Genomic DNA, 21,849 nt, shown 5'->3' with positions numbered 1-21,849 from the left:
GAAAGGTGTGAAGTCCTTTCTGCACGTGTTCAGGAGTGGAAAAGGAGGCTCACACAATAACTCCATTTTAAGTGGTTTTGAGAAGCCGCCACACTGATTTCCATAATGGCCGCACCAGTTTACACTTCTCCCTGCAGTGACTAAGGCTGTCCCTTTCCCCAGGCATTTGATGTCCTTTATTTTTCTTGATAACAGCCACAGGGACTAGGGTGAGATGGAATCTCAAGGCAGTTTCCATTTGCATGTCCCTGAAGTCCAGGCCGACTTAAGCAGCTACTGTTGCTGGCTTTCAGATACCGTAACAGAGGTTTACTCTTCATCTGCAAGGACTTAAGAAATCGAAAGACGCTCTCTGGAGCTGCTGATGCTGGAGCTTAGGTTAAAGACACATACAAGTGGGACACGTGAAGAGGGCGAGACGCGCAACTGAAGAACGCCCATGGCCAGAAAGAGAATACAAAACCCTTCCCTAACAGGCTGCTTTCAGAAGGTGAGAGAGCCCAGCTGAACGCTCAGGCTTATTTTGAAAGCCGAGGCAAATGGCACATTTGAGAACTGAATCAGCCTCCGTTTGTTCAAGATACGGTGGGTGGTTTCAGCTGCCTAGGAAACGGGCTTTGAATGTGCTTCCTGACTCTAGTTACATCTCCCCTGCAAAGGCTCCTCACGTTGCTGCTGATGGCGTTTACAGGCCCCGTGCTTTTGCTAACATTTCCTGGGAGATTTTCCCCCATATCAGTAAGCTTTCGTAAAGCCCCCGTCTCTTCAACACTAGGCCATCCTTCTCTCTGCCCCCTCCCCTCTCTCTGACCTTCTCCTACCCACCAACCTTGTACGGGCTTAAAAAAAGAATTCCAGCTTGAAAGCTAAAAATCTAGCACAGTTTAGAGGAAGCTCCACCCAGATCACCTGCTACATACAGGGTCTCGAGAGTAAATAGCACATGTGGGTTGTAGATGCTGTAGCAGGGTGTTAGAAATGAGACAAAGATGGCTGTTCCTTGTGGAACTATGCCCCCGATGAAAGCCCAATACAAACGGGACATAAATGAGTGGATACTCACTCACTCAGATCTGGGCTTTGGGAAAGTAAAGACTCGGCAGAACAAAGTCTTTTAGAAAGATCTGGACTTTGGGAAAGTAAAGACTCAGCAGAACAAAGTCTTCTAGAGAGAACTCCATTTTAAAAAAATGCTTTTATTTGTTCAGCAAATCTTGAATATGCTTCAGTATATAAGATTTATACTAAGATTTATCTTTCTCAGCAAAGAGTAGTTGAGTACTTGGCCAGACCGAGGGAGCTGAATTCTGTAGGAAAACAAGGGACTGCCTCTCTAGCTGGGAAGGGTGAGATGGGGTAGATAGAGTTGGGAGCCTAAAAGAATATTTATTCCAGGCTGGTAGTCTCATCACAGGCCTTTGGTTGAGGGTGCCTCCCGCGGTGGGTCAGCCAAGGACAGCAGTGCCCAGGACATCCCTGCCCAGCGAGGCTTTGTGTGGGGAGCCTGCCAGCTCCAGCATAGGTGCTCACACACGTGTACCGCTTGCCCACACAGAGTTTCCATATATGAGACTCTTTAAATCGTCTGTGGAGGCAAGTCACAGCTAGGTGAGGAAAGAATTACAAGATAATGGAAAACAGCTACATTTATGCTATTCTGTAGAGAGGGGGAAAAAAAACCCCACAGGCTTTTAGAAGCTGCTTTTTCTAAAAATGCGTTGGCTTCTCAGTTAGCCCCACACACAGGATGAGAGCCTGGCATTTCTGCCATCATTTTGTGTCTGTCTGATGAAGCATGCGTAGAATATAAATATTAGGAAGCAGGGGCCAGCGCAGGGGCTTACTATGTGCCTTATCTCAGCGATAAGATAGGCCAAGACAAAAGTCTACATCATTATTTCAAAAGCACAAGACACATTAGAGCTTTAAATTTACGTGTGATTTGTTTTATGGCAAGCTGAATACTCTTTTAAATGTACCCAGGAAGTTTCCTATATGTAGAATCATTATTTTGCAAAAAGCATGCACCCTTTAGTTAGTATTAAATGAAAATTTCCATATTTTGTATTTGTTTATAAATAATGCCTCTTTATAACCGCCACCTTTCTCCACTTTCTTGAGGTCCTTGAGAACATTGCAGACATAGGTTACAGATGATATTGTGAGCTGGAAATTCTGGGCAACACGTCAATAAAGAATCAACTATGGTTAGATGAAAGTTTGAGGTCCGTGTTGAGAAGCTAAGCTTTCAGCCAGTAACTAAAGCCCGTTAGGCTTGCTAGGAATGATGCTAGTTATCTACCACATAGGCTTGCATCGAGCCTCAATGGGAAGAATACACGCAAGGCATTTAGCTTCTGTAGCACACGGTAAAAGAGCAAAAGGCATTGTGTGTTAGTGTGCATCTATATATATAGCAAGTGCATCCAATATAATTTGTATATATTATACATGTATATATATATATATATATTTGTAGATTCTCAAATGTTCAATTTACTATACAATATGATTAAGTATAGGCTTTTAAATTAATTATTGTGGCTAGAGAGATGGATCAGTGTTTAAGAGTTCAAACTACTCTTGCAGAGGGCCTGAATTTGGTTCCCAGCACTCACAGTGGGAAGCTCACAACTGCTTGTAACTCCAGATTAGGGGATCTGATACCCTCTTTTGGAATCTTTGGTCACCTACATTCACAAACACATAACCCACAACACGCATATACACATATACATAGTTAAAAACAATAAATATTTTTAAAGTAAAATTAATTATTAAAGATATTTCATAATGTATTCATAAATACATTTTATTATATATCATCTATGCAGAAGTAAAATCAGCCTCATTTCTTATATATTTATGTCTAGGCAACATCAATAGTATAATAACAAACTAATAGTAAATAGATAGCATTGTGATTACATGTTATAGTTAATGCTTACTGCCATGTTTTATGTTTGACTTATCCAACTTCTATATTCATGGTAAAGAATTTCTACAATGACTAGATGATGCTAATGAAATGCAATTGTGCTTACTTTTGAATTGAAGAAAAGACCAAAATTGCAAGGGATGCTGTTTATACAAGATTGAGGCTCAAATATATATTGAAATACAAATATTATGCTCATGTTTATAATTCAGTTCCACAGGCCTTTGTCAGTTTCAAGAAAGTAAATTTATGTAGCACATATAGGATGACTTAAATATAAAAACATAATTTTTATGTAACATGTGACTAATCTCTAATGTGTATTTTGAATAAATATATATAATCATATATCTATCTTACATATGATAATCATACATATATTGAATTTCATTTTTAAAAAACCTGAAATCCCATGACATAGCATAAAAACTGATGAAAAAAGTTGGGACTAATTTAAAGGTGAGCTGGGGCCTCATATCTTATAGAACTATTGTGACAACTATGAATGTATGAAACAGGTAAAATATAACCAAGTATTTGTATATGTATAGAAATACAGTCCTCAGAGATAAGGAAAATGCAAAAAAAAAATCTGGTACAATGCCTTAGTTTCTTTTCCTGTTGCTATGATGAGCACTTAAGAAAAGAGTTTATTCTGTCTCACAGTTCAAGGCTGCCATCCACCACAGAGGGAAATCAAGGTGACAGGAGCTTGGAGTAGCTGACCACATCGCATCCACTATCAGAAACACAGCTGCTGTTCTGCTTTCTGGCTCCATTTACACAGGTCCAGTATCTCAAGTAGGGAATGGTGCCGCCCACAGAGGGCAGGCCTTCCTATCTCAACCAGCACAGTCAAGACAGTTCCTCATAGGAATGCCCAGAGGCTTTTGTCTACTAGACTTTAGATTCTGTCAAGTTGTCAACACTAACCATCACTTATCATGTGGTCAATCTACCAACTGAACCAATTAAGTGGTACATTCATGTAGAATAACATGGAATATTCCATGTTAAGCAAGCAACAGGGCTAAAACAGATTATTAACCATATGAAGACTTGCTCACACATTTGGACATGTAATTGTAGCAATACCCCCACTTGAAGCAAATAGATTTGATTTCCAGAGATGAATGAAAAAAATGTTCCCCCATAGGTAGGCTCATGTGTTTGAGTCCTTGGTTCCTTAGTTGATGTTTGGGGAGCTTTAGGAGATGCAGCCTTGATGGAGTAAGTCAAGTCTGAAGTCACTAGGGGCATATGTAGAGAGAATATGGCCTCACCCCATTTCTAGTATGTTTTTTCTGCTTCATGCTTGGGTTGAGATGTGAACTTCTCAGAATCCAAGCCTGCTGCTTGCTGTCATGCCGCCCTGTCACAATGGACTCTTATCTCCCATGAACCATAAACCTAAAGAAACTCTTTCTTCTGTAAGTTAGACTTTTGTCACAGCAGCAGAAAAGTAACTAACACAATCTCTAGTTGGTAAAGCATATGTAAGTAACGTTCAGCAAGACTTTCAGGAAAGCATTGTTCTAGCTGAGTGTGGTGGCACACACCTGTAATCCCAGCACTCAGGGGGGCAGACACAGGTGGATCTCTCAATGAGTTAGGCCAGCCTGGTCTACACAGAGAGTCCAAGACGGCCAGGGCTACACAGAGAAACCTTGTCTTGAAAAACAGAAGAAAGAAAGAGAGGAAGGAAGGAAGGAAGGAAGGAAGAAAGAAGAGAAGGAAGGAAGGAAGGAAGGAAGAATTATTTTGAATGTGGTCATGTCCAGAATTCGTACTTCAGGCAGAATCAGCAATGCATTTTCTAGTTTGTTTGGGAACTTCTGTTTATTTGAGTAGCATTCCTGTTATATTTGTAAGTTGCATTTTTTCCTTTGAGAAATCTATACAATATGTACAGCTGAAATACTATTTTCTTTAAAAGAAAAAAAAACCCAAAGTATCTTACTATTCTACATAACAAATGTATCCTGTAAAAACTGTTTATTCTTTGACTCATCTTATTTCTCATTCTTTGCCTCTGATACTCACAATTCTGTTTTTATATGCTTGTCTTTTAGAAGTTCCCATACACAGGCGAGATCACCCAGGACTTTCTTTTTGTGTCCGGCCTATTTCACTTAGTGTAACATCATTTACAACAACACAGTGAACCTGGAAGTTGAGATCTCATACCCATCACTAGTGACAAAGCTTCATGAGAGTGACAATGCGCTCCATCAGTAGGACAGAGAGCTGTGCATTTTCACTCTGGCGAAAATGTGAAACAGTACAAGTTTTGGGGAGGTAATTTTGTCAATATAAGCACTTGACTTTTAAAAAATTCTATCTTCTGTATTAAGCATGTATCTCTAATGTTAAAAAATGCCAAAAAGATAAACCCAGAATTATATATATATATACATATATATGTGTATATATGTACACACACATACACACATTATATATACTGAAAGATTTCAGTTTTAGTTTAGTTTCCACACATAAAATGCCATAGCTCATATAATGGAAGATACGGTTATTAAAGAATAAGAAAGGTCTCTATAGGCTGCAGTGGAGTTTATCAAAAGATACTGTTTAGATTAAGAAAGTAAAGTAAAAAGAGCATATGCAGCATGCTTCCTTTTGGTAAGAAAGAAGAGGATGCTTAAAAATGCATATGCTTGTCTTTATAAAAGGAAATATAAATAATCCATCCAATAAATGATGGGCGTGGGGAAGGTGTATTTATCTAGAAGTATCTTTTTGTTCAGTTCTGTTATTTGGAAGAACTTGTACAGTCTACCTTAAATATATATGTTTGTATATAAACATATATATTTAATATGTGTATTAAATACACACACACACACACACACACACACACACACACACACACACACACACAGTTGAAGCCAGGCATGTTGCCCATGCCTTTAATCCCAGCACTGGGGAGGCAGAGGCAGAGGCAGGCAGGTCTCTAAGTTCAAGGCCAACCTAGTCTACAGAGTGAGTTCCAGGACAGCCAACACTACACAGAGAAACCTTGTCTTGGAAAACAAAACAAAACAAAACAAAACAAAACCAACCAACCAACCAACCAAAAACCAAAGCCAAGAACAAACCAACCAAACAAAAACCAGTTGTGCAAACACAACGGGAAGGAGAAAACCTTACACAGAATAGAAGCTGATGTAAGTGAACCTCAGGGCACTTTAGATAGATTGCATAACCACCCAGAGTGAGAAAAGAAATGAGCAATCCAGCTAGTTATGACCATGGTACCTATAATATATCCTAAGTCTTGAGCAGAGGAGATATGCTAACAGATTCTAAACTTCTGAGTAGAATTCCTTCTAGCTGGCTGGAATAAGAAATCAGAATCTATTTTTGATATATCATAGGACTAAAAATATGAGTCAATGTGTGAATTTTGTGAGAGCTAAAGTAGCTCATTATGGTCAAAAAACATATATGGAAAGGGGTGGGCAAGAAAAAAAATCCCAAGAGGTTGGATTGTAGTTAACAGTGCCTATATGAATCAGTTTTTGAAACCACATACATGTTTCTGTAAATGTGTGCATCTACATATTTATTCAAGCACATACATTTATATATGCATGTTTCAACTAGCATGCAGACCCCAACTTATCTTTTTTAAAAAATATATATGTGTGGGTATTTTATCCATACGTATATCTGTGTACCAGGAACCTGCAGTGCCCATGGAGGCCAGAGGAAGGCTTTGTGTCTCTTGGATTGGAGTTCCAGATGGTTGTGAGTTGCCGTGTAGGTGGCAGGAATTCAACCTGGAAGAGCAGCCAGTACTCTTAACCGCTGAGCTGCCTTTCTCTCCAGTACCATAGACTTCAATTTACCAATACAAAATGTTAATAAAAGGAATCGGAACTCCGGGAGAAATGGTAGTTCCAGCATGGAAATAGTAAATGACCTTGGAGCATTTTGCTCTGTTAGAAAGGAAGGAAGAAGAGGAGAGATATTGAAAACGTTCTTTCCAAATCTGAAAAAAAAAAAAAAGAAAACCAAAAAACAAAAACCAAAAAAATCCCTGAACGTCAGTGAGCTTATGTTGCTAATGATGGACAAGCGATAAGTTGATGAGAAAGGAGGGCTCTGGTGTCTGGTAAGTGAGGAGAGACTGCTGGAGCTGGAGATCTGGCCTTCCCAGCCATCATAGTAAGAACCCACAGGGAAGGACAACACAATAGGATGTTTGAATCATCCTGGCCTGGAGGTAATGGTCCTTCCGTACACATTCATTGACACAGATACATGTAACTTCAAGGAAGGTGGGAAAATGTAGTCTTGCTGTGTCCCCAGGAAGAAGAGAATCAGCATAATGATGAGTAATGACAATGCTGGCCAGAACTCATACATCTCTGTGGCAGCTTGGCACACTGGAGTGTCTAAAGGTGGTAGCTAGTGAGTCAAGAGGGCCCTCAAATGAGCCGTTCCTCCCAGGGTATTCTTGTGTGGCCTCTTGCCACCTCAAACATGGGATGGCTTGGCCTTGCAATAGCTAGCAGAAGGGGGCAGGAATGGTCTGCACAGGTCAACCTCTGGATTCAAGAGAACTGTTGGCTTCTGCTTTTTCTCTCTTGGACCCTTCACTTGGACAGTCCATGTGACATCATAGAAGACGTCATGCGGGAGAGTCCGTGTGGAGAGGTTGTGTGGTGATAGGGACCCTTAGCCTTGAATGCAGGAGGAGGCTAGCTATTATAGCACACCCCTGCCAAGCCTCCATGGCGTGCTGGTGCCATCTGGGTCGCTATATGGCTGCAGTTGAGGAGACGTGCCCATGCAGGTCCAGGGAACCCACAGACCATAACAGGATGAGCATTATCTCAAGACAGGGCACTCCACAACATAGCGTTACACAACTGGTTTCTTGGCATACAGGGAGGACTTAAAGGTCCAATGTAAATCATTTCACTAAAGTATCTGTGGTTACTTTTATATGAAAAGCAGAAGGAAAGTTCAATATGCTTACAAGCAGCACTGTGGTGCATCAAGAGCACAAGCATCACTATAGTGGCTGGGATTAGTGGTGCATGAGTTAAATCTCAGCACTTGGGAGGCAGAGGCAGGCAGATCTCTGTGAGTTTGAGGCCAGCCTGGTCTACATAGTGAGTTCCAGGAACAGCCAGAGCTACATAGTGATACCCTGTATTAAAAACAACAACAAAAAAATCAAAGCATAATATTAGTCACTAAACACTATGTTGATGAGAATGATCTAAATATTTGTTAAGGTTCTATCAGAATTATTAACGAGGCAAATGAAATAGATTAGATTGATTCTGCACAATATGTTTATGAGCTCTAATTCATAATTGTTTAATCAACAGACATATAAATTTTCATAAATGATGCTGGAATTTTCTAGATCCATAACTAGAATAGCAAAATTTGTAAGTAGAATAAGATGCTTTAGGAACAGTAGGATTTAAACTTCATTTCGAAAGGGACTACAAGTAGGCACAAGCCACTTTTCAGGTTGTTTCTCTGTCGTCATGCCAGGGAGTTGAACAAATGCTGAGGGATAAAATGAATTCCCAGACTCTTGTGTGTTTTTGCTTTGATTAAAAAACATAGCATGTGTTCTCTTTCTCAGCAAAAGACCTTCCGCACAACAAAGTCAGGAAGTGGCTTTCCACCAAGGCTAAGACTCTTCTTGTTAAGGGTTCCTCAGGTCTTTTTCATGCCTTCACTCTGGTTTTTAAAAATAAGGATAGCAGGCTACCAAGAAGAGACTTGATACCCTTTGAGCATATAAGGGGGAGGAAGTCCCCCTCAGGAACAGTCATAGGGGAGGGGAGTAAGGGGAAAATGGGAGGGAGGGAAGAATGGGAGGATACAAGGGATGGGATAACCATTGAGATGTAACAAGAATAAATTAATAAAAAAATAAAAAAATAAAAGAAAAATAAATAAATAAATAAATAAATAAATAAAAAAGTTAGAACTGAAAGAAAAAAAAAAAAGCTAAAATCAGGTCCAAGGATGTAGCCTTGAAGGGGGATCTGCTGGTTGTCTGACTTCCCGGTGGGACAATTAGGACTGGAGTTTTTCAGTAAGTGTCTCAAGCACCAGCCTTGGGTACAGAGAGGCTGATCTCAGTTCACACCTGCCCAGCAGTCCTGCTCCACAGAGTCTTCTGGAATGCGTTCATGGGCTTTCCTTCCATGATAGAATGGGGGTTGTTGTTTTAATACAGAACATGAAAACTCTGGAAATACAGGCTTTATGCAGCTTTCTCTTGGGGGTGCTTGAGGGATATGGTCTGAATTCACACTTCGTAAGCATAGAGCCCTGCAGGACTGGAACAGAAGCCAGCCTTGGTCAGAGTCCCTTGATGGGGTCATTCAGATGCAGAGGCAATGCTGTCCAGAAGAGCACTAGCTCCTACAGATCAATCAGGCTCAGGAAAGAAAAGACCTCTCAGGGCCTGAGGAGAGCATCTTGTGCATCTCTGGGGCTCTCCCTCTTTGGTGGAGAAAAGGGGGAGTGGGGCTTAGGGTGAAGCCAAGCGGTGCTTCAAAGCTCCGATGTTCAGAGGGGCGGGGATGAGGGGGAAGAAGACAGCACGGGCACAGGGAGAGAAAAAGGAAAAAAAGGAGGAACAAGAAAAGGAAGGAGGAAGAAGTCTTTAGTTCCGCTGGCGTCTAAATTTGGTAGATGTTTAGACAGCCAATAATTTATTTCCAGGCTTGCAAGAATCACTTATTCTGCCCTGCTGTCGACGTGAAATCTCATACACATTTTACTGAAGTGGATTAGATCACCGGGGTTGGATTTTAACCCACGCTCCTTGGCAACACCAGCATCTCTGTGTAGGAGGCACACCGGGGTAGTAATTTAGTTGCCGGAGGGTGATAAGCTAGCAGACTGCTTTGAAATTGTGCTTGAATGACAAAGTCACATTATGTGATTATTTTGGTTCTTTCTTTCTTTTTGGAGCACTCACTGTATACTTATTTGTGACAGCTAAAAAGCAAAAAGTCTCCCCAAATCTCTCTAATTTGCCTGTAGCTCAGCAGGCTCTGCCGAGAGGAGGCCACTGCAATGACACTGCAGTGCATACACAGCGTGACCCTGAGCGATGGGGACAGCAACTGCGGTGACACTGTACCCTGACCATAGTCCAGCAGCCACCAGTTTCTTTGTGGATATTCATATTGCCCTTCCGTCTAATCACTTGGATCTACCCAGGCCACCGACTTCAATTCAGGCTGTCTTTTGGTTTTTTAATAACCTTCCTTACTGTGGGAATGTGGAGAGCCTCAGGTTTTTTACTTTTCACTTATGTGAGTTTGTGTGTTTGTGAGTGAGTGTGTGTGTGTGTGTGTGTGTGTGTGTGTGTGTGTGCGTTCACACACGTGTGTGTACATGCTCATGCAGGTGTATACCCGTGTGAACATGCACAGGCCAGAGGAGGGTGTCAGGTACCCTTCTTTATTGCTTTCTATATTCCCTTGTGACACGGTCACTCCTTGACCATGGAGCTTGTCATTTTGGGGCTAGGCTTATGGCCAGCAAGCCCTAGACATCCTCTCAACTCTTTGCTCCTCTCCCTCAGCAGTGGAGCTATAATTACACAAATTCTCACCTAGACCTTTTTTTCCCCCATAGGTTCTGGAGATCTAAATTCTAATCCCCATGTGAGAGCAGCAGGGACTCCTCCCCCACTGAGCCATCCCCCCAGCATCTGTGGTACATGGTTTTAGGAGGCCCAGCATCCGTGGTGTGTGAGTGGAGGGTGCAGTGACTTGCCTCCATCCTCTAAGTATGGCAACGTCTTCTCTACATTAGCAGCTTCATTATCCCCCCTGAACTTGTTAAGAACACAAAGTCTCCAGGTCCTGGTGTACTGATTCAAAAATCTCTGAGTCTACGACCCAGCAATCTGTGTTTCAACAAGTTCTTCAGGCCAGTTTGCCCTCATGCAAAAGTTTGAGCAGCGTTATTCTTATCTGAGCTTATGACAATAATTTCCTCATTCCATACAGTTAATGTTTAGTACTGGCAGAGTATTTGTTTCTGAATGCAGAAATAAGAATAAAATTAATTCCATCCCATGCAAGGTATTATGGGGTGGTGGAGTTTCACATGCTCAGAAATGCTGCTCTGCAGTCTGTTCTTGTTCCCACGTGATGGAATAAATGAATGAGAACCTTTACTACTCTCAAGGCACCAAGATTCATGAAAAAGGAGTTGATGTAAAAAAAGACTCTCAAACTAATGATAGCCATGGACTGGTCGAGATGAAGTTTATCTCTCTCTGATGCCCACGTAAGCAACACTAACAGCTGCATGATGATGGTGGTGATGATGATGATGATGATGATGATGATGATGATGATGAGATTTTCCTTCGATTTGGCACTTCATCCTCGAAGCAAATCTTGAGATTTGTGGTTCAGGATGCTTGCTTCAGCTCTCACCATCACATCTGCATTCCACCCAGTTGGAAGAAAGTAAAGTAAAGGTGAAAAATACTTTAATGAGTGAGTATTAGTTTTGTTTCTTTTGCTGTGATAAAATGCTCTGACAAAAGTACTTTAGAGAAGTACTTATTTGGCTTATTTGGGTTTAAAGTTGCAGACAACTTAGCATTCAATAAAGGTGTGGCAGCTGGAGTCGGAAGCCTGCCTGGCAGACAGGAAATAAAGTGGTCACATTTCTTCTGCACACAGGAAGTGGAGGAGAGAGGGAGAGGGAAGGAGGGAGGGAAGGAGGAAGGGAGAGAGGGAGAGGGAAAGGGAGAGATATCAAGGTATAAAAACGCAAAGCCAGTTCCCAGTGATGTATTTACTCCCTCCAGCAAAGGTCTCCCTTCTTAAAGCTCCATAACTTTCTTAAACAGCCACCAACTAGAGATGGAGTATTCAATTACACAGCCTATGGGGGACATTTATCACTCAAACCTCAAGGAATGAGGTTTGCAGCCATAGAGAATGTGTACCCATGACTCGGGGCATGCTGTTGGCCTTGGGCATCCTTGTCTTTAGATTTACTCCTATTTGTTTGTTTGTTTGTTTCCCGTCATAGGGCTGAGTCCTGTAGGCTGTTTCTCCTAAGTACCTTTGTCCATGGATGTTCACAAGGATTCAACCCATGGAAAAAACTTTTGGAAGATGGAGGCCAGGAGGGAGGGAAAACTGGGTCATTTTCTCTCATCTGCTTGTGCTTTGTGTTATGCTATAGTGGTGGCTGTAGCTTGTTTATGGCTCCAGTCCTCAATGCCCTGTAGCATCCAGGGCCTCTCCTTCTTCTGTCTTTTTTCAGTCCAGCTCCTTGAATGTTATTTGGCCCCTGAGTTTGCTTCACCATGCTGCTGAGTTTGCCTCTTTCACCACCTGAAATCATTTTCTCACATTAAACCCCTCAGGTATGGACAGAGCTGTCAGACCTCAGCTCTATCGAGAGGTGACATCTTAAGGGAGGTGACACTTGTATGGGGTCTTTAAGGGTCGCAGACTTCTGTGGACATTAGTTCCAATATGGATCCCAGGTCTGGAGGAGAACACAGGCAAAGATGAACCCAGAATGTGTCAGGTCGTAGAGGACAAGGACCATGGACGAGGATTCCCCCATTGAGTCAAAATACTTTTTGCAAGCAGGGCGTTTCCTCATTCCTGAGACCTGGTACACTTCAGACAGCATGGTATGACTAGGTAGTATTCCTGCTGTGCCAATGGCCTACTGTTCTTCCATAAGAAATTGAATAGTCTTATTCTTAATCTAAAACACTAGAAAAATATTCTGTCAAATGCATCGCTCATCTTGCGCCCCTTCCCACTCACCCATTTGCACTGGCATGTGGACATGTTCCCGGCAAATGAGTCAGTCAGATAGGAACATTAGTCTATTGGAGCAGATGTCACTTTGAGAAAACAACATTTCACCATCGCACAAAGCTTACCAATAACATCCATCATGCGGCAATGGTGCTGATCTAAAGAGAAGGGGTAATTTTGGTGAATTCAAAGGAGATAAGATGACTATAATTATAGGGCATTGCTTCTAACTAATCCCAGAAAGAAAGAAAAGGCTGTTTTGTATCATGTTGAGATAGGGGAGGGAGGAGGGAGGGAATTGGCAAGGAGGTAAGTTGTCAGAGCGAGGCGGTGGAAGATGGCAGTGTTTAGAGATGGTATTCTTGTGACTTTCTTACCCTGTCTCAGACTAAATGCCTCCCAACAAGTACAGGAGGCCTTTGAAGGTCGCTGAGGAGAGAATCCAAAGCATTTGCTCAGCACAAACCACCTCCCCGAGTCTGCGCAGGCGTCCCAACCACAACCCTTCTTTCTAAGCCCTCTCTAATCCTCCTGCTGCTGTGGCATCATCTCATTTTGGTCTCATGTAGAGTCTTCACCTCTTGAACTCAGCCAGGATTAAACATGGGGCAATTCGTTAGGATCAGCTTTATGACTTCAGTGGTGACAACCATCTGCTCCTGTGACTTTACCTTTCACGTATTCACATACAGATCCCCTAAGCAGGTTGACACATGTGTCTTTTGTCACCCTCACGTCCCTTGTATAACTTAAGTTCTCAGTACATGTCAGTACATGTCAGTACATGTAAATGCAAGTGGCTGTGAGCTACAGTGGTCTCCTTGTGTGAGGTGGGAGCTGGTGTATTTTGTGGAGGAAAAACATTACCCTCTGTAGGAACCTACAAGCCAGGCTCTTTGCTGAGATTATTTCTCTTCAGCATTGAGAAACACTTCAGAGTAACTGCACTCTAATTCATGCTGAGGAAATGGAGATTTTTGATAAACTGAGGTAGGTTTATCAAAGCCACAAGGCTCATAAGTGGCAAAGCTAGCATTTAATCATAGGTTCATTTGATTTCAGATTTTATGTCCCTTTAAAACGAAGTGTTACTGACAAAAGGCACTCCCACCCTCACCCCCACACCCATTCTACTTAACCAAGATCATAGAGTCTTTCAGGCTATTTTAGAAGTTGGAGACTTTTCTGTCTGTCAGATTAAACATTGAAAAAACTCTTAGGGATAAAGCACAGCAGAGCAATGCCCTCCCTGCCACACTCACATGTTATGAGATGCTGTGCTGCAAAGTTAAGAGCGGCTAATGTTGAAAACGCAATTAACTTTGTTAAATTACTAAGTTTAAACTAAAGAGATTATCTTAAATTATCTGAGGAGCTCCAACAAAATCATGAGGTTCCTTAAATAATGAGGAATGGAGACAGGGTGGGTCAAATCGAGAAGGACTCAAAGTGTCAGTGATGGCTTTGAGAGTGGAGCAAGGGTCTTATGAGCTGAGGACCATGGGTTGCAAAAGGCAAGGACGTGCTCTTCTGTGAAGTTTCTAGAAAGGAATGAAGTCTCTTCAACCCCTTGAGTTCAGCCCAGCGTCACCTGCCTCAGATGTCTGACCTTTAAAATGAAGACAATAATTTTGTGTTGTTTTAAGCCACTTGTTACAGTGGTGTTAGGAAACTAAAGTGTGAGGCAACAAGTCACTTCTGGTCCAAACTTGTACAGGACGTGAGAACAGGCTTGAAGTCAGATAACAGTAAGGATGAGAAGGAAAGGATAACCAGGATGACACCAGAAAGTAGACCAGCTGTATCACCCTAAAAAGCCAACAGCAGCATGGGTGGTGGCTCACAAAAGCTGCACATCCCAGAGCTGTGTCTCTGCAGGACCAGCAGGCATTGTGTGGTTGGAGCATCTCCCTCTATTTCCAGCAGGAAGTCAAGCTTACATAACCAGGAAGAGGAAGGGGCCGTGTGAATCTTCTATGTGTCAGTGATTTCTTGAGGCCTGTGGGCTCTTCACTCTCTCAGACCTAAGGAGTTTCTTTCTTGGATGAAGAGTTCCCATTGGAACTTAGGGAGTCCTAAGGCTCCCCACTCCAGGATAAAAATGCTTTAGTGTAGAGGACAGTGTTTCACCACAGCCACACATGGGGCCTGGACTACAGCAGCTTTTTCCCTAGAAATCCCTGATGTACTGGAGTGGAAAAATGGTTTGCAAACGATAGAGAAAGGAAGAGGCTGGTTGAGGAGAGAAGGAAGACAGGAAAGAAAAGAAGGGAAGAGGTTGGCAGTGAAAGACATCACTGAGGGGAAGAGCACAGACAGTCAGCTAGACTGAAGGTCCAGAAACGCATTTATGCCAAGGTTCATCCTCCAAGGTCATGTGTTGCCTTAAGATGACAAGAATATTCCTTCAGGTTCTGGCCAATATCATTGCTAACACAAGAAACACAGTCCTCCAGTGTAGCAGTCAAAGGGGTGGGGAGCAGTATTGGTGAAGAATAATGATTTTCCTGGAATTGCAAGTTGAAAAAATTTTTTTATGTTTCTGGCTGCTCAAGTTTTTGCACCGCTGAAACTTTATTAGAACCCGGGAGAATTTTGTGATGATCTTCTCCGTTAGCTTGGGTTTCCTAATGTCATTTCTCAACTGGAAAGCTTTAGACAGGATAGTAGATGCAACATCCTCATTGCTAATTCATAAATCATCTCAGTTTCCATAATCTAGAGCTACGGCCTCCAAGCTGGAGAAGAGCCAAGCTCTAGTGTTAAGTTACCTGCTTCTCAGTGGTTCAGCCAACTTTTTAAAAATGGAGAGTACGTCATTACCTAAACTATGTCCATGAAGTCTAGAGACTCTGAGCATTGGAAATTTTCATTATGTAAGAACCACATTCGTGATGTTGCCCCCCCCCCAAGAAACCTGCTCCCGTGTCTTGGGTGTACACTGTCCTTTTTCCTAAATGCTTCTTTCTCTCTTAATGCCTGTGGCAAATCTACACCAAAACTTACTTTGGGATGGTAAGATGGCTCAACATGTAAAGGCATTTGCTGTCAAGTCCAAGGACTTGAGTTTATCACTGGAATTCACATGGTGCAAAGAGAGAACCAACATCCCCAAGCTGTCCAGTGACCTCCACATGTGTCATGGAATGTGTATGCTCACACATACACGTGCACACACAGATAAGCATGCAAATCGCACTCCAACTTTGCTTCTTTAAAAATGTGAGCCAGTGTCTCCAGTTCGGGGTTTGAAACATGCCACACCCTTTCTCTGTGTGGCCATTGTCCCTCTTCAGTCCTTTTATTTTGTATTTCGTGTTTCTTGTCTTTCTTCTTTCCCAGACTCATGCAGGCATGTGTCTACATGTGCCCACATACAACCTTGACATATGAATTTATCCTACCTTTTAATAATCCATAGAGCATCTCCCAGTGAAGGATGTCTAGTCCAGTTCCCTGGACGAGACAGTGAGATTGTCACCAACAGAGAAAACCAATTTGTAATAGCAAGAACGACTCCCCCAAGTAGCAAGAAACCCACATTGCAGGGTCCTGATTTTCCACAGAGCTCCCTGCTTTCCACAGAACCTCACTTCCTGTGAGTGTGGCACATCTGCTAAAAATCACCAAACTTCAGGAAACACTGACGCACTGTGTGCCTTCCTCCTCCTCTTCTGCCTAGACGCAACTCTTTGCTAAGTTGTTAGGCCCATCATCGTTTCTCAACTCAGGTGGATGGGGAGCAGACGCTTTGCTGTTTGAGAGTGACCATGATTAACTTATCATTATGTGACATGACACTCTTGTCTCTGGTAGCTAGAGTCCCGCATCCAGCCTAGCTCACGTAGCCACTGTAGTCAGGTTGCATGCATAGACTGACTTACTTCTTAGGAGGTTACTACTATCTTGCCTGACCTTTTACTGTGACCCTCTTTGAGCTGCCTGAAACATAGATTGCTTAGACATGGTTAGCTTGGAATTCAATCAATAACAGTGCCCAGCATTCGAATCCTGCCTCTATGGTTGCCTGTAAGGTATACATTCTCAGTTCGTTCATTTAATTAAAAAAAAAAGAACACCTCACTAGATAACAATATCTACCTCTGGATTGACATGATCACAACCACAAGATGAGGTGTACGGACGCATCTAACACACACTCAGCACTCACTAGTACATCTTGCTTTCGTTTCTCTCTCCAGATGGGTGGTGGGCTAATTTGTCCCAGAGAGATGGATGTTTATAGGATGACAATATCTATGCCATCTGTAGTAACCTAGTGGTGATAAGGAACTCAATGTGAAAGTGATAAAAATGTGGCACAGATTTGGTTTGAGATTTTTAGTTTTGATATCAGAGATTTGTTCTGTTTTAGAATTTGTAAAACAAATAGTTTCCCTTCAGATCTTTATTACTTATTTAATAAACAAACCCTCCAAAACGTATAGTTCAGGTGGCTGAGACCAAGGGTTGGTTTTTTTTGAAGGTTAATATTGTTAACATTCTATTGACTTTTAATTCATATACAACTTTTATTTATTTATTTTGTTTTTATCATGCATATCCACAGAAACTTAAAACTAGCTCTCTCATCCAAGGAGTGTGCATAATAGTGATTTCTAAATCAAATGAAGTGACTATCTTATTTTAAAAGTTTACTTTCTTATTTATATCCGTGTCTGTGTGTGTGTGTGTGTGTGTGTATGTGTGTGTGTGCATGCACATGCACACACACATATGTGCATGTGTGTTACAGTGCTCACGAAGGTTAGAAGAGAGCACTGGAGCCACTGGAGATGGAGTTGTAGGTTGTCAGCTGCTTAATATGGTGCTGGGAACCAACCTTGAAGGATTGGGCGGGATAAAGCGTGTAAAGTTCTTTCCTACTGTAGTTTAAGAGATGAACCAGGCAGAGTGCGGCTGCTCAGGGCCTCCGTAAGAGGAATGACAGCATGACGGGAGTCAGGGCAGGCCAGCTATCGTTGGTGATCAGTATCTGAAACTAGGCCGATACCCTCAAGAGCAAACTTCAGTTTTGCTGTTAATCCTGTGGCCTTGAGCAAAGGTTACCGCTGTTCAAAGGTTTAGTGTCTCCGTTTAGAAAACGAAGCATCTCTAGGGTCTCTTCAGCTCTGAAATACCATGGATCCTCGAAAACAAAACGAAATACTAGAGTCAGCTGGCAGGAGCGAGGTACAGGCTGTCCTCTCAGCACAGATGCCTGGATCGGAAAAAATCCTGCATTCTCTGAAGCCTGGGAGTGAGTTAAGGTACAGCTGAGCGTTAGTTCAAAGAAAACAACGTGTGACTGGTAAGCGGGATATTTCATCGTAACATTTCTTCTGGGTTTACTCTGAACTTTCTTACAGTTGTGACAGTACCACAGGATCTCACGGGGTGCCTGAAGGCAAGTCCTAGACAAACCAAAAGAGGAAAAGGAGCACTGAGAAGTACACATGGCAGCGAGAGCTTCCATAGGAAGCAGATTCTGCCTCAGCTGGAAGTGAGAAACACTGTGGATAGCAACGAGGCATCCAACGAGCAAAGGAAAGGCCAGGAAAGGCAAATTTCAGACAGCTGTGTAGCCAATGTTGCAGATCTTTTCCTAGGCAGACAGACTGGATCATGAGGAATCTTAGGTAATGAGTGACATGATTGGCTCTTGGTTGTCATGGCAGTGACAATTTGGCTCCCTCCTGTTTGAAATCTCTCTCTCCAAGGATGAAATGGCATCTCTGTGAAAGAGATCTCTCTTTCAAATGATTTGTTTCATTTTCAGATGATTGATTGATCACAGTCTTTTCTTCTATGAGTTGAAATATGATTTTTGACAGCAACAAATCGCTTGACTCGATTTCTAGAGGCTAGAACCCTGAGATTCCTCGATTCTGAAAATAGTATGCTTTTCTGGAATCTTCTCACCCAGATGCCTCAGTTCCATTTGTCTTTAACAGTCAACTATCCAAGCCATCTCCTTTTGTAGTCGACTGCTGTGTCAATCCTTGGCGCCCCCAGCTCTGTCTTTATGAGCAAGTCTGCCGGATACTCACTGCCGGGTTTGTACTGTCTTGTTCGTCTTCTTTATCACATGCCTCAGAAGTTGCACATGCTTCACCCTTCAAAGACACACGCCTCAGTCTTTTTTAATATATATTTTATTAATTTATTCATATTACATCTCAATTGTTATCCCATCCCTTGTATCCTCCCATTCCTCCCTCCCTCCCTCTTTCCCCCTACTCCCCTCCCCTATGACTGTGACTGAGGGGGACTTCCTCCCCCTGTATATGCTCATAGGGTATCAAGTCTCTTCTTGGTAGCCTGCTATCCTTCCTCTGAGTGCCACCAGGTCTTCCATTCAGGGGACGTGGTCAAAAATGGGGCACCAGATTTCGTGTGAAAGTCAGTCCCCACTGTCCACTCAACTGTGGAGAATGTCCTGTCCATTGGTTAGATCTGGGTAGGGGCTCGAAGTTTACTGCATGTATTGTCCTTACATGCCTCACTCTTAAGGTAAGCGTCACAGTAAAGTAGGTGCCAGCGCTGTTCTCCTGGGGGAATGCTGCCTTCCTGAAACACGCTTCTTAAATAGTTTGTACACACTTGCATTTCTGGAGCTGCTAATTAACCCTGGCCAGTCTAATTAAATGCTGCCTCTTTGACATGGCCACTAACTTGACATGTGACACTAATCTCACATGACAACCACATCAGATGCTTGATAGAGCAATAGCATTTAGGAAGAAAAAAAAATGATTTTTAGACTGCTGGACTCAGTCAGCTCAGCTGCAGCCTCTTCTGGCATTATGTTGAGTATCTGTGATGTTTTTTGTTTTTTGAGATAGGGTTTCTCTGTGTAGCGTTGGCTGTCCTAGACTTTTTTTTTTTTGTAGACAAAGATGTCCTTGAACTCACAGAGATTCACCTGCCTTTCTCTCTCTGAGCGCTGGGGTTAAAGGTGTACACCACCATGTCTGGCTTTGGTGCATTCTTTTTGTTTGTTTGTTTGTGTTTGTTGTTGTTGTTTGAGATAGGGTTTCTCTGTGTAATAGCCGTGGCTGTCCTAGAACTCTCCTTTTAGACCAGGCTGGCCTTGAACTCACAGTGATCCACCTGCTTCTGCCTCCCAAGTGCTGGGATTAAAAGTGTGCACTACCACACCCAGATTTGGTGCTTTCTTAATAACCATGTGGTGATCACTGTCTTTACTCTTGTTGCCATGACCAACCATAGGAGTTAATGAGGAACAGTGTCAGTAAAAAACAGCACTCTGTGACCCAGAGAGGAACTGAAGCAGGCTGGGTATTTGTCACAGTAAGTTCAGATAGTGCATAGCAAGTCAGTTAGAATAACTTTAAGATATACTCTTATTTTAATAAAATGTAAATTGAAACAAAAAAGACCAAATAAAACTTGTTTCAGAATTTTTTGCCTGTAGTATAAACACTTTTAAAAAAAAGATGTCTAATTCCACTTCCAGAACAATCTAATGTTTTCTAGAAGGTTGCACAAATTCAGGCAAATCTCTATGCTTCACCCTGTTTGAGCCATGTGGATTTGTGTTGCATAAAGCTAGAATGCTGGCCTTTTAAACATCCTGTGAATATCAAGTCTGCCTTTTTAGCCGAGTTGTTCTAATACTACAAATAGAGCTCCTATAGCATCCTATCCGGAAGTAAACTGAGGTGTGCTGCCCTTGAAGTAAAGCTCACCAACACCCTAAAAGAGAGAGAGAGCCTGTGGTACCATCGAGTCAGGATCTCATTCCGAGGACAGATGTCCTTGAATATGTCAAAGGGAACAGGAAGCAATTCTGGAGAGAGGTTTGTTACAATGTCACAACGCATGACCACAGCAACTGCCGCCTCTTAGCGAAAGCGGCATGGAAGAAGATGGGATATAAGTATTATCATGGGAGAAGTGAGATGCAGTTGTACTGCATATAACGCAAATGAACTCAGAGGTCAATTTTCGTACATCACCACCTTTTGGTGCCCAGATATCCAGATTTTTAGCATTATTACCAGCTAGCATCCATACCTAAACTCTTCCAGCAACTCTATGAAGACAAACTGTTTTAGAGTGTTAACTGATTCTCATATTCAAAATCATAACACATCCCTTTGGAAGGGTATGAAACACACACATACACCCATACACACACACACATACACACACACACCCATACACCCATACACACACACACATACACATACACATACACACACACACACACACATACACCCATACACACATACACACACACATACACCCATACACACACACACACACACACACACACACATACACCCATACACACACACACATACACCCATACACACACACACATACACCCATACACACACACACACATACACCCATACACACACACACACATACACCCATACACACACACACACACATACACACATACACACACACATATACACCCATACACACACACACATACACCCATACACACATATACACACACACATACACCCATACACACACACACACACATACACCCATACACACACACACATACACCCATACATACACACACACATACACCCATACACACACACACATACACCCATACACACACACATACACCCATACACACACACACACATACACCCATACATACACACACACACATACACCCATACACACACACACATACACCCATACACACACACACATACACTCATACATACACACATACACACACATACACCCATACACACACACACACACATACACCCATACACACACCCATACACACACACACACACACACACACACACACACACACACACACACGGACAAAATTTTACTTAGATGTCTTTAAAACTACTTTTGAACACAGCTCAAATTATTTTTCTCCATAAATATACAATGTAAATATAATTTTATTTATTCTTTGAAAGTTTCATATGTGTAAACAATGTATTTTATCATATTTACTCTCCTATTCCTCTTTTATCCCCTTCTCATTGAAAACATCTTGTTCTCCTTCCTACTTCCATGTGTATGTGTGTTTTAAATATGACTTGAGTTTAATTCAGTGACTTATATGTGATGGGCATGGAG

At 42.2% G+C, this 21,849-nt stretch overlaps 1 long non-coding RNA gene across 1 annotated transcript in view; it reads left to right on the top strand.

The window, feature by feature from the left end:
* The first annotated feature begins 282 nt into the window (after positions 1 to 282).
* Positions 283 to 21,849, top strand: part of LOC311583326 — a 90,189-nt gene continuing 68,622 nt past the window's right edge. The window contains exon 1 of the long non-coding RNA XR_014774454.1: positions 283 to 490. This is a non-coding gene — a long non-coding RNA (uncharacterized lncRNA). The remainder of the gene's footprint in view (positions 491 to 21,849) is intronic.

Source organism: Acomys minous, assembly GCF_964271855.1.
Source record: "Acomys minous genome assembly, chromosome: 1".
Taxonomy (NCBI): domain Eukaryota; kingdom Metazoa; phylum Chordata; class Mammalia; order Rodentia; family Muridae; genus Acomys; species Acomys minous.
The sequence above is the reverse complement of the archived record's forward strand: the minus strand, read 5'-3'. Positions and strand labels throughout refer to the sequence as shown.